This window comes from Phoenix dactylifera, chromosome 2 (assembly GCF_009389715.1).
Source record: "Phoenix dactylifera cultivar Barhee BC4 chromosome 2, palm_55x_up_171113_PBpolish2nd_filt_p, whole genome shotgun sequence".
NCBI lineage: Eukaryota > Viridiplantae > Streptophyta > Magnoliopsida > Arecales > Arecaceae > Phoenix > Phoenix dactylifera.
Genome location: NC_052393.1, coordinates 19595397 through 19609456, shown reverse-complemented (window position 1 = coordinate 19609456; position 14060 = coordinate 19595397). Strand labels below are relative to the sequence as shown.

At 45.5% G+C, this 14060-nt stretch overlaps 1 long non-coding RNA gene across 1 annotated transcript; it reads left to right on the top strand.

The window, feature by feature from the left end:
- The first annotated feature begins 656 nt into the window (after positions 1 to 656).
- LOC120104429 lies at positions 657 to 7547 on the top strand. Its single transcript, XR_005506859.1, has 2 exons — positions 657 to 734; positions 7435 to 7547. It is a non-coding gene; the product is annotated as an uncharacterized LOC120104429 (long non-coding RNA).
- The last annotated feature ends 6513 nt before the right edge of the window (positions 7548 to 14060 follow it).

Genomic DNA, 14060 nt, shown 5'->3' with positions numbered 1-14060 from the left:
CTAACATCATTAGAATGATCCTCTTTCCCATGCTTCCAAAACAGAGTCATCCTCCCAGCATTTCCCGCGTCAGAGAATCCCATCCCCCAGCTCATCCCGACTTCATCCCATACATTCCATTAACCGCATTCATCCCATAATGCGACTCCATCCTCCCGAGCCTCACGGACCAGCAAACACGGCATCTAACTTATTCTCCCCTGTTCCAGATCACTTTACATCCGTTCCCAACCGTGAGCTTCATCCAAACTCCCGGATTAATCTCAACCTCATCCGCGAGCCATCCCGCGATGCAGATCAAGCTTCCAGCACCTTCACTCCCAATGCCCGAGCTGCCGAATCCCATGAATCATCCCTTGTTTCACGCGTCTTCATCCCAGCCATCAAAGATTCATCCTCTTCCCCTGTTTCGGAAACAGAACAGAGTTCATCCTCCTTCCGCGTCCGAGATTTTCTCCGCATTATCCCAGCAGATGCAGCTCATCACGAATCCTTATCCCAGCATTCAACCGCATCCGTGATCAGCTTCTTCCGGATTCTTCACGATCGCGAATCACAGCCAGCCACCATCCGTGATTCAAGGTTTCTTCCCTACACGGATGAGTTCATCTTCCTTCCCTCCACGTCTGCAGCCTCTCTCCCATTCGCGATTCATCCTCATCTTCCCAACGGCAGATCAGCTCAATCAACCTTATCCTCCCATCCAGGTGAAGGCTATAAAAGGGAATCAATGCGTGACGATGAAGGCAAGCTTGGGGGGTCTGGTTCCAGGATCTCTTCGGAGAACAGGGGAGAAGCCAAGTTCCCACGAAAAAAATAATAAATTGCTAGAGAAGGAAGGAGAGACCCAGGGAAGGGAGGAAGAAAAGAAGAAATGGGAGCCCACTGCTGTGCCACTGCTGCTGTCGCCCACGACTCCATAGAAGGCTGATCTCCTCTCTAGGGCTGGATGCAGCCCTAACACAGGGACATGGGTTTTATATTTTATTTTATATTCTTGGGGTTGTATGAACTTATTGTTTTTAATGGATGTCTTCTTTTGAATCATATTTAATTTCTGTGATTTTAAGTATGATGTTCGTACAACTGTTCTTCATGATCACTAAGTAAATATAAGATAGTCCATGCTTAGGGAAGATGCGATGTGCTGCCACCTTAGATTAGGGTAGACATTTCATGCCTACTGAAGATGGATTATGCCCAAATTACTTTTGTGAATTTTTATTTAAATGCTTATTAGGCTTGTAGCCAATTTGCATGTTAATCCAAGAACGAAATAAAATATAAATAACCCTTGTTCCGATGTTAGTGGTGAATTCCTTGCCCTAGGTTCCCTCAAACTGATATCCTTTTAATTGCATTTTCTTTTATTAAATTGCTTAGTTTAATAGTCTTCACAAATTCATCCTTTTAAATATTTTTATTTTTAAGAAAAACAACTGTACCCCAATCCCTATGGATCGATACCCGTAATCACTATCCTACTAGATACGTGCTATTGCGTGGTCTTTAAAATTGACTATCAATTTTTGGCGCCGTTGCCGGGGATTGTTAGCATAGTTGTTTTTCTTTTCATTAAAAAAAAACTTTCAAAAAAAATAAAATAAAAAATATTTTCTATTTTTGTTACTTTTCTTACCTCGTTCATCTCTCTTACTAATTTTTGATTTTTCTTGATCAGGAATCGAAAAGAAAATCTGGGACGATCAAAAAGGAACTATTGGAAAAGGAATACGGTAAAGGTTTGCTTTAAAAATTGCTGAGAAAATTTCCTTTGGTAACATCTGAACCTTTCTTATTTAAATTAATTCCCAATTAGCCTGAAATATTGTGGTGATTGTTTGATTTTAATTTTTTACAAAAGTGTGAATGCATGCTTGATACACATACACCAATTAATCTGCACATAGTAAGGGCAATCACCCCAGCAAGATAAGAACTGGATTTCATCACCAGATTCTTGCCCAAATTCGGTGAATCAATTCTCACATAGCTTTCACCTTAATTAAAATCAATTAGACGTTGGCCCCTAGGGACATTCGAGCTCAATAGGACGAAGATCACCGAAAGTTGCACCAATTTCGCTCTGTGGCTCAGTTGATGTCTAGGCAAGCTTTGTCCCTTTAAGGGAGACAGTTCATCTGTTCGAGGCAAGTGGTTTTTAAGTGGAACCTTTGCAACGGATCGTGACCCCCCCACTTACCTGGGAGCTTACCTGGTCAGCTCAGTCATTAGACCGGATTGGAGGCTTAGGTGCCCTCTTCAAACTAGTTGGGAGCTGTCTAGTTATTTTAGGGTGAACATAAGGAATTGTGTTTTTCTTTTTAGTGCATGCTTGACTGTACTGATCCGAGGAGTCTTAGTGTATGCTAGGGTGTCGTTCCAAATCTCCCGAATTAGTACCTTTTGACTCTGAAATAGAGCGTTCTATTAGGGCCCTTCAAGCTGAAATCCGCACCTATAGAACCATAGGATCTGCTCCACTTATAGAGATGGCTGAAGAACAACCCAAACTCCTAAAGGAGTACTTCACTCCTTCCATTTATACCTCTCCATCTTGTATTCGACTACCTGATACCACCGCTGCTGCACATTTTGAAATTAAGTCTAGTGTCATCCAAATGCTTCCCTCTTTTTATGGACTTAACAATGAAGACCCATATAAACATTTGGATGAGTTCCTTGAGATCTGTACTACTGTCAAAATTCAGAACTTCACTGATGATGCTCTGAAACTTAGGCTATTCCCTTTTTCTCTTAAAGATAGAGCTAAGCAGTGGCTTCATTCATTAGAAGCCAATTCCATTCTTTCATGGGCTCAAATGCAACATGAATTTCTAAAAAAATATTTTTCCATAGGAAGAACAAACCAATTTCGGCGTGCTATTACGAGCTTCTCCCAATTTGACGGGGAAGAATTTCATGAAACTTGGGAAAAATTTAGAGACTTACTCCGAAAATGCCCGCATCATCAAATACCCAAATGGCAATTAGTGTAATGTTTCTATGACGGATTGACTGAACGAAACCGTCAGATGATCGATGCCGCATGCGGGGGTACTTTCATGCTTAAGAGTGAGCATGAGGCATGGCAGATGTTTGAAAACCTTAATGAAAATTCTCTCCACCATGCCTCCTCCGCTCGTCAAGCACCCCCGAGTTCTCAAAGAAAAGGGACCATATTTGAAGTTAGCCAGTCCATAGGTCTATCTGACAAAGTAGATGCACTGTCCCGCAAGTTGGACCAGCTAATGTCTAGAGAACAGCATCCAAATTTTTCCCAAGCACAAGTCTGTGCTCTTTGTTCTAGCCCGTCTCACCCTATTCATGAATGCCCTTCGGCACTACAATTTCCTGAATTTGTGCAAGAGCAAGTAAATGCTGCCCAAACACAATCCCGACCAAGTAATGATCCATATTCTAACACTTATAACCCGGGGTGGCGCAACCATCCAAATTTCTCTTGGAAGCAGCAGACTTCCAATACTTTCCAACCTTATTCCCAAACTTTCAACCATTCCAGAATGTTCATCCCTACCATCCTTTGACTCAATTTCAACACACCCCTCCTCCACCCCAAAGAAACACAGCCTTTGAGGAGAAAGTGTTGACCTCCCTTCAAGGTTTGGAAATCATTACACAATTGGTGCACTCTCACACGCAATCTATCGCCAAGCTAGAATCCCAAATGGGGCAACTAGCTAATGCACTGAACAAGCGAGAGGAAGGAAAGCTTCCAAGCCAACCAGTGAGTAATCCTAGGGGACAATACATGGCTCAAGAAAATCAACCAAATACAATTCATCATGAACAAGCCAATGCTTTGACTATCCTAAGGAGTGGACGTGTAGTAGACAATACGATTGGGGAGGAAAACAATAAGGAAGGTAAAGAGGAGGAGAGAAATGTATCACATGAAAATCTAAAACCTTCTTCTTCCTCAGTTAGTCCACCTTCGGCCAAAACTCACATCCCAAAGGCTCCATTTCCTGAAGCTCTTAATGCACCCACTCCCTTTGGCAAGAAAGGAACTTCACTAGAGGAGATGATGGAGGTTTTTAAACAAGTCAAAATCAACCTTCCGCTTCTTGATGCTATTAGACAAGTTCCCTCGTATGCCAAATTTCTCAAAGACCTTTGTACCCAAAAGCGAAAATCTAGGACACATGTGCCTAAAAAGATCTTCCTAACTGAGCAAGTGAGTTCTATTCTCCAACATAACACCCCTCCGAATTCAAAGATCCTGGTGCTCCCACCATCTCCTGTGTCTTAGGAAATAATTTCATTGATCAAGCACTCTTAGATCTAGGGGCAAGTGTCAACCTTTTACCTTACTCAGTTTATGAGAAACTTGGGTTAGGTAAGTTAAAACCAACTTCGGTATCCCTGCCAATTGGCCGATCGATCTGTTAAAATACCACGAGGAACAATTGAAGACGTCCTAGTCAAGGTAGACAAATTCTATTTTCCAGTCGATTTTATCGTCCTTGATATGGAACGGTGCCGAACTTTAAGAAACAGATCCCTATGATTCTAGGTCGTCCCTTTCTAGCTACAGCCAATGCGAGTATAAATTGTAGAACTGGGGTGATGAATATATCTTTTGGAAATATGAAGGTCAGGTTAAATATATTTCGTGCCTCTGATCAACCTGCAAAGAAAGTTGAGTGCTTCCTAATAGACAAAATGGACGATCTTGTAGAAGAAACCCTTCCCTATATTTTGGCAGATAATCCTCTGAAAACATACTTGGCCTATTTTGACTTTGATATAGACAAGGCGATAGAAGCCGTCAACTCCTTGCCCGACAATCAGTCTTCCACAAATTTTCTTCCTTGGAGAACGCAGCATGAACCCGGTATGATTTGATAAGGATGCACTGCGTCTGGCTGAAGACGTTAAACTTAGCGCTTGTTGGGAGGCAACCCAATTCTCATAGATTATTTTTGCATATTTTCTTGTCACATTTTTTTTAGGTGTCCTCATATTACTGATGCAACTAAGGTACAATGCTTCTATCCTCCATATGCATCATATTTTCATCCCAAAAAAAATAATAATAAAAAAATATATATTAATATAATATGTTTAAAAATAAATAAATAAATAAATAAATAAACATTGAGGACAATGTCTGATCTAGGTTGGGGGGTATAGGATTCGAATTTTTGAAGAAATTTTTCACATTTTCGTATTTTTAAATAAGTTTATCTCAAAAAAAAAAACTAATTTCTATGCTTTAGTGCTGAAATAATAAACGCACAAAGTATATAAAATCTAAAAAAGCCCAATGACTAGTCAGGAGTAAGACAATTGAGTTCTTTTTATTAAAAGTTCTTTTAGCGAGTTGTAAAATAATTTTACTTTGGAATTTCACAACACACATGGCCTGCACTTCTAAGGGTTAGGTTCAACATTATGTTGTTAAGTCTGGTAGCAACCTTGAGTCCTGATGAATCATTCCTATCTAATTCACTATCTATCCCATGTTTAAAAAAAAACAACAAAAAAAAAGAAAAAAGAAAAGTGAATTTAGTCAGGTACATCGAAAAGGGCTACCTATTGTTAAAGGTCAGCGGGCTTGTGATGATAAACCCGAGCATAGGTCCGTAGGGGAGTCTTGATGCCCAACACCTTATGCCATCTGGTGTGGGAGTGTTGACTAAATGCTCGCTATACGGAAGGAATCATTACAAGAGTAAAAGTGCATAATTTATTTATACAAAAATAAAAAAAATAATAATAATAAAAAAAGAAAGAGAAAATAATATTGACCTTGAAAAAGACGATAGTGTGAAAGCCGTCGTTTGTAAAAATTCGAGTAAACTGGAATATTACCGATAAAGCCCATGAGGTATTAAAGTAAACATCCACAACTCTCGAAATCCTGCAAGATAGGATGATTTTGAATCAGTGGATTAGGTCTTATCTGACCAAGTTCTTGGAACTACTAGCTTTAGCAGTATTTGGGGGAATCTAAAACCTTAGCTTGTGTATGGTCCAGATTTCACCAAGCACCCAAGTATAAATTAGCTTACAACTCTCTAACGGAAACTTAATACTTCAACTTAAGTTGCATACTGACCTAGGATTTGGGCTGACTTAGTAATTAAAACTTTGTGTGCTTTTGAAATTCTTGGCATTATGCATTTGAAATTAGATTTTATAAAACAATAAAATAAATTATTTAGACAGCAGTTTGTGGGTATCTGAGCCGGAAACCCTCACGAGACAAAACTCGTCCACTAGGGCCACCTAGGGGTTTAAAGCCTTATTGCATACGGTAAATGCAATCGCGATTCCTGCGAAAGTGAGTTAGTTTTTTTTTATTTTGCTCGAGGACTAGCAAAATGTAGGTTGGGGGTGTGATAAGTGCTAAATAATGCATAAATTAATATCTTATTCATAGCACTTATCATTATTTTAATTCACATATTTTGTAAATCAACTAAAAAATGTATTACCTTCACCATTGCATTTTAATAAATTATCCAAGGTAATTCGAGTTTGATTTGATTATTTATTGATTAAGCTTAATGCATGCAGGTCGAGTCGAGCTCAATTAGGTAAAGCCTAAACGGACACTACATCATTCTCCGAGTCGACTCCAAGAACTCTTCTCCAAAACCCAGTGCTTCCCATTAATTCCTGACTTTTCACACGTTCACTTAAATTTCTTCCTACTCATTCTAACTCTTTTTCCACATGATCCAATTCCCCTATTTTAAACTAAAAAAAAATAAAATCCCTTCAATTATTTGTCTCTCAGATTTCGAAGCATACCATCATATTTGCACGAATCCCAAAGCTCCATCCACTCCCCACATCTCGTTCAACTAAAATCCCACACTCCAACCAACTCCCCTATTCATGCCAAACCAAGTCCATCACGCGTCCGACTCATTCCGTTTAGGATCCATTCGTTCCTAACATCATTAGAATGATCCTCTTTCCCATGCTTCCAAAACAGAGTCATCCTCCCAGCATTTCCCGCGTCAGAGAATCCCATCCCCCAGCTCATCCCGACTTCATCCCATACATTCCATTAACCGCATTCATCCCATAATGCGACTCCATCCTCCCGAGCCTCACGGACCAGCAAACACGGCATCTAACTTATTCTCCCCTGTTCCAGATCACTTTACATCCGTTCCCAACCGTGAGCTTCATCCAAACTCCCGGATTAATCTCAACCTCATCCGCGAGCCATCCCGCGATGCAGATCAAGCTTCCAGCACCTTCACTCCCAACGCCCGAGCTGCTGAATCCCATGAATCATCCCTGTTTCACGCGTCTTCATCCCAGCCATCAAAGATTCATCCTCTTCCCCTGTTTCGGAAACAGAACAGAGTTCATCCTCCTTCCGCGTCCGAGATTTTCTCCGCATTATCCCAGCAGATGCAGCTCATCACGAATCCTTATCCCAGCATTCAGGTGAAGGCTATAAAAGGGAATCAATGCGTGAGGATGAAGGCAAGCTTGGGGGGTCCGGTTCCAGGATCTCTTCGGAGAACAGGGGAGAAGCCAAGTTCCCACGAAAAAAATAATAAATTGCTAGAGAAGGAAGGAGAGACCCAGGGAAGGGAGGAAGAAAAGAAGAAATGGGAGCCCGCTGCTGTGCCACTGCTGCTGTCGCCCACAACTCCATGGAAGGCTGATCTCCTCTCTAAGGCTGGATGCAGCCCTAACACAGGGACATGGGTTTTATATTTTATTTTATATTCTTGGGGTTGTATGAACTTATTGTTTTTAATGGATATCTTCTTTTGAATCATATTTAATTTCTGTGATTTTAAGTATGATGTTCGTACAACTGTTCTTCATGATCACTAAGTAAATATAAGATAGTCCATGCTTAGGGAAGATGCGATGTGCTGCCACCTTAGATTAGAGTAGACATTTCATGCCTACTGAAGATGGATTATGCCCAAATTACTTTTCTGAATTTTTATTTAAATGCTTATTAGGCTTGTAGCCAATTTGCATGTTAATCCAAGAACGAAATAAAATATAAATAACCCTTGTTCCGATGTTAGTGGTGAATTCCTTGCCCTAGGTTCCCTCAAACTGATATCCTTTTAATTGCATTTTCTTTTATTAAATTGCTTAGTTTAATAGTCTTCACAAATTCATCCTTTTAAATATTTTTATTTTTAAGAAAAACAACTGTACCCCAATCCCTGTGAATCGATACCCGTAATCACTATCCTACTAGATACGTGCTATTGCGTGGTCTTTAAAATTGACTATCAATTTCTGGCGCCGCTGCCGGGGATTGTTAGCATAGTTGTTTTTCTTTGAGGAAGGGTTTCTTTTTATATAATCTGCTCTTACCTCTCATAAATTTTCTGAATTTTCTTCCAAGCATAGCCATCCCTTCTTCATCAAATTCATCATCATCATCTGAATCTTCCGTTTCAGTTTGTTGTTTAGGGGTGGTAGTCTTTAGGGCAATGGGCTTTCTTCTCTTGACCTCATCTTCCGAATTTTGCCTCATTGTCAACTCATGGGTCATGAGTGATCCTAGAAGTTCCTCTAATTGCAGTGTGTTGAGGTCCTTAGCTTCCTGAATTGCGGTTACCTTGGCCTCCCAAATTCTTGGTAGAGACGTGAGAATTTTTTGCACCAATTCAGAGTTAGTGTAAGACTTTCCTAAACTCTTAAGCCCATTTATAATTTCAGTAAAACGAGTAAACATATCAGTTATGGACTCAGTAGATTCCATTTTAAACAATTCATACTTGTGTACTAATATGTTTATTTTTGACTCCTTAACTTGATTGGTCCCTTCATGAGTGACCTCAAGTTTGTCCCAAATTTCTTTAGCAGAGATGCAAGTAGATATTCTATTAAATTCACTTACATCTAATGAGCAATAAAGTATATTTATAGCTTTTGCATTTAACTGTGCCAATCTTCTATCACTTTCATTCCAATCCATTTCTGGTTTGGGTATGATAGTGCCCTCTATATTAAGTGTGGGTGTGTGAGGCCCTCTAGTAATAATGTACTATAATTCATAGTCTAAAGCTTGAATGAATATCCTCATCCTAGCTTTCCAATATGTGTAGTCTGTGCCATTAAATAGAGGTGGTCTATTTGTGGATTGCCCCTCACTCATAGAACATCCCACTTGGGTTGTCATGATCTTTAACTCTTGATTGTGAGATCAATGAGTACTATTGGAGCACCTTGCTCTGATACCACTTGTTGCCCAAGGTGACAAGCCAAGAGGGGGGGTGAATTGGTTTCTTTTAATTTTAACTATCTTACTTGTGTTAAATGATGAGTTAGTGAACTTAAACAAATCACAATGCAAACAACAAGAAGTATAGTGGTACGGTGCTCTCCTTAGCACCTACGTCCACTCCCCAAGCGACTCCTTGGAAATTCACTATAATCCCGCGGATTACAGTTGGATTGTTTTCCGGGCTCACAATCCAAAAACCTTTACACTTTGGTTTTCCGGGTTCACCAAAAACCTATGTTGGTTTTACGGGCTCACCAACGAACCTTTACAATTGGTTTTCCGGGTTCACCAATCAACCTATTCCGTTGGTTTTGCGGGCTAACCAACCAACCTTTACAAGTAGTTTAATAAACAAAGGAAGAAGATTTAAACTCCTAGATGAGCAAATATAACAATATAATCTATAAAGAAGAGTTTAGAGAATAGTTATCGCTTGATATGACTTCTCTCTTCTTTGTCAATGATGCTTCACTCTTCACGGGTGGATGGAGCTCTTAATGACTCTTTGAATCTGCTCAACCACTTTCTTTTGACTCTTGAATGAAGCACTTGGATGAAGAAGATTAGGGCACTTTGTCTTTCTTGTGTACTCTTTGATATTTTTGCAAAAAGATGTTCTCTCTAATGAATAGTGCCACTTTAAATAGTTTTCTTCATCCATTGGACAAGCCCCAATGGTTAGAATTCAAAAACTAGCCGTTACTCACTATTGGAAGGATAAAAAGTACTTCTGCAGAACTAGCCGTTATGCTTCTGCCCGTGTTTGGGTCGGCTCAACCTGTCCTTGGGTCGACCCAACTTTCACTTGGGTTGACTCAAACTTTTCTTAGGTCGACCCTCTCAGAACCACAGAAACTTGCAATTCAGCCTTCCTTCACTTGGGTCGACCCAACATTTCTTTGGGTCGACTCAACTTCTTCTTGGGTCGACCCTCTCAGGGTTTCCAGAGAACCTTTTCTGTCATCTGTTCTGTCTTGCCTTTGGGTCGACCCACTCAGGGTTTGGGTCGACTCAAGCTTGGGTCGACTCAACTTTATCTTGGGTCGACCCTCTCAGTATTTTCAGAGAACCATTTTCTGAGTTGTTGAGAAGCTTGATGTTTGGGTCGACTCATGCTTTCCTTGGGTCGACCCAACTTATTGTTCATCTGTGCCATTTTTGCAGAAGTGTGCCAAATGCTTTCTTGATGTGCCGGGGTCGACCCAATCAACCTTGGGGTCGACTCAATCCACACTTTGCTGCAACTCAAGGTTAGATTCATCCATATAAACAATGAAATGCATCTTTATTATAATTATATGAATATACTGAGAGTAACAGACTTACAAATGAAGTATCGAATTAACTTATAACATACTCTCGATTATTGCTTGTTAATCATCAAAATAACACTATCATCCTCAGCCGCCTCCTGACGCTTCGGAATGAGCGTGATGAAGGTAGCTTTCCAATCTTCAGGCATCATCGCCTGAGAGAAAAAGTACTGAATAGCCTCTACACTGCTATTCGAATGATACCCCAGTACTGCCGGAAGAAGAACGGGGGAAACCCATCTGGTTCCGGGGCCTTGTCTGGAGCCAAAGCCCAGACTACCTCCTGAACCTCCTGTGCCGACACTGGTCGGACCAGGGCTGCATTCTCAGTATCCTCGATTCTCGCATCCATCCTCATGGGATGGTCTCTATCGCCGGAATCCTCATCCTCCGTCCATCTGTCATGGAAGAAATCCAACAGGGCCTGACAAATGGCAGGCTCCCTTTCCACCCGATGTCCAGACCCGTCTCGTAGCAAGTGGATCGTGCTCCGCTGCCTTCGGATGATCGTAGTCCGGTGGAAGAAACTAGTGTTGCGGTCCCCCTCACGTACCCACTGAACTCGAGATTTCTGTCGCCAGAAGATCTCGTGCTACCGTAGTAGTGAGTGGTGGGTCGCTAGAAGCCCCGAAGGTCACCCTTGCCATCCACCGAGAGCGCACCTTCTAGGTCTTCTTTCTGCTGCAACTCAGAAATCGCAGACTCTACCCCTCTACTCTCCGGAAGATATCGCCCACAACCTCACGGTTCCACCGCCGGAGATGCCTCTTGGCCAATTCTAGTTCGTGCGACACCCGGTGCATAGCATCTCCACGCACCGGGATGCGCCATGCCTCACGGACAATGTCCCAGGACTGGGGGTATGATAGCCAAACCTTCTCAAAGCGGAAGGGGCTATGATGACTAGGTCCCAAGGATGTGGAGATCAGCAGGGGGCAGTGGTCTGAGGCGATCCAAGGTAAGTGACTAACCCTGCAGGTAGGAAAACGGAGGATCCAGTCCGGGGACGCAAAAGCCCTATCTAGACGCTCCCAAATCCTAGCACTGTCGAGCTGATTATTGCACCAAGTAAACTGAGGTCCAAAGAACCCTAAGTCCACCAGGCCAGTGCGCGACACAAAATCGCGAAACTCCTCCTGTCCGCTCTATCCATAAAAGCTGCCCCGCCCCTTTTGTCACCCAAACTCAATATGCAGTTAAAGTCAACAACTACAACTGTCGGGAGACCTGGGCGGTAAGGCTGGTGATCTCCTGCCAGAGGACTCTCCTGATCCTATAATCCGTGCTCGCATACACCCCACACAAAACCCACGGAGCAGCATCCGGTGCCGAGACAACCATAACTACCTGTTGGGGGCAGTTGTGGAAGACATCAAAGGTCGCCACCCCTCGCCTCCACAGTAGCAAGGATACCTCCCGACAGCCCCGAGAATCGACTGCGTATGACTCCCAGTCCCTCCCCAAGCACCGTCTCAAACGTACAAGCCCCTCACCAGATAGTCGGGTCTCACTAATGAAGCAGATCTCCGGACAGTGGACTTGCACTAACCGTTTGAAGGAAGACATGAAAGAGGCTTGGCCGTCCCCTACAGTTCCAGGCTAGGACCCTCATGGATACAGTCCACGTAGTCGGCCTCTGACCATCTTCCCATGGAGCGCGGGGTCAACCTCAAACGCGCTACCTGGGCCCTCCGTGCTCAACAGATACGACCTGCATGACTGCGCCCTGATGCGCTGCACAGCAGTCGTGTGGTCCGTGCCCCTCCTGTCATCAGCGGTACGGCCTGACACCCCGGAAGCGGCACGAGGTGGTCCTGGCCCACTCCCACTAGAAGCAGCCTCCCAGCTCATCCCCAGCCGGAGGCGAGGGCCAAGCTCGGCCGTGCTCCTCTCCAAGTGCGAGACAGGGTGATCCCCGACCTCACACCCTCCTGAGGCAGTCTCCTCCAGCATATCTGAGGTCGGTGGCGGAGGGCCGAACCGAAAGACCCCATCTAGGCTACCCAAGGCCTCATGAATGTCCCACAGCGCGGCTCGCTCGGCCCGCCCATGGGGCTAGCCTGGCCAGTAGCCATAAAGGTCCCCAACCCTGACTCCTGCTCCTGGCAGGGTGGGCTATACTGGAAGGGCCCTGCGAGTGCCTCATAGGATCCAACCAGGGTCTGTTCTTCCTGGGCCAGCAGATCGGCTCCGTCAGAACCCTCTGGCCCAAGGCTGGCTGAGCTAGTGGGCCCCCCACACCCTGGGATTGTGTGCCCCCAAATCCAGGGCCTGTGGGCCCGGAGCTGCTGCGGGCCAGCCCCAGGCACGGCCTAGACCATCGCGTCCACTGCCGCGCACCTGTGGCAAGGGCAGCCCGCGGGCCCTGTTCCCTTGCGGACGCGCGCCATGGTCGCGTGGCGCGGCCACGGCATGGGGCGCACCCTCGGCGCGGGGCGCGCCCTGGGCCTCAGTAGCCGGCCCACCAGTCCGGCACCCGGCTCGCTGGGCCGGGCATGCTGGGCCGGCATCCGGGCAGGCCTCGCGCCTGCTGGGCTGCCGGCCCTAGGCCCGAGCGGGCCAAGGCCCGCTTGTGGCCGGGGCTCTTTTGATTTTGGGCCCGGGCCGCAGTCGTCCCACTGGGCCCGGGTCGGCCCATCGAGTGACTGGGTCGACCGCTTGCTTGGCCCCGGGTCCCCAACCCGGCCGGGTCGACTCCTGGCTCACCGGCCAGGTCGACTCAAAGGTGCCCGAATGAAGGTTCCGGGTATAGCCGTCACCCCTCCGGCCAGCGGCGACCGCCGGCGCGCCACCTTCGTTGGCTTTTGCCAACCGTCGGTGTCCGCCGGCGAGTTCGGGTTGGGCGATTGAGGTGGCTGCCGGGCCGATGCTGCCCGATCCCGGGTCGGACTCGGTCTTCTCCCCCGACTGCGGCGGGCGATTCTCCCGCTGGAGTCTCCAACGCGTCGCCACCATCCAAGGGCCGTAGACCGGCCCTTAGTTCTCCTCCCCAGCAGCCGGAGGCGGCTGATCCGAGCCGCCACCCGGATCCACCACTCCGAGTGCGGCCCCCTTTTGCTCGGTCTGTTGTCGGAGAACGGCAAGCCGCCTCCCCATGTCCCATTCGTCCACACCGGGGGCAGATCGCCGGGGCGTTTTCGAAGACGAAGGGCTGCCATCGCACCTTCGTCTTCCCTTGGATCAAAACGCCCGTAACAGGGGTTTGGTGGCATCGACCGCCGCCTTCACTCGGGCGAAACCCATCGCCGCCTGCTGCTCTGTGATCTTATCCACCGCAATCGGCCGGCCGCGCCGAGCTGCAATATGGAGAATGGTCGATGTTGACCAGTACTCCGGCAGTAGGCGGGGCAGGCGGAGCCAAATCAGAGCCGTTTTCACGGCGTCTTCCTCGGGCTCGAAGTCCGGTACCCAGGGGGACATGGCGAGGAGCTGCCCCGCCACCACCCACGGGCCCTTACCGAGGGCCGGTCCCGGTCCTCCGTCGACCGGAATCTTAA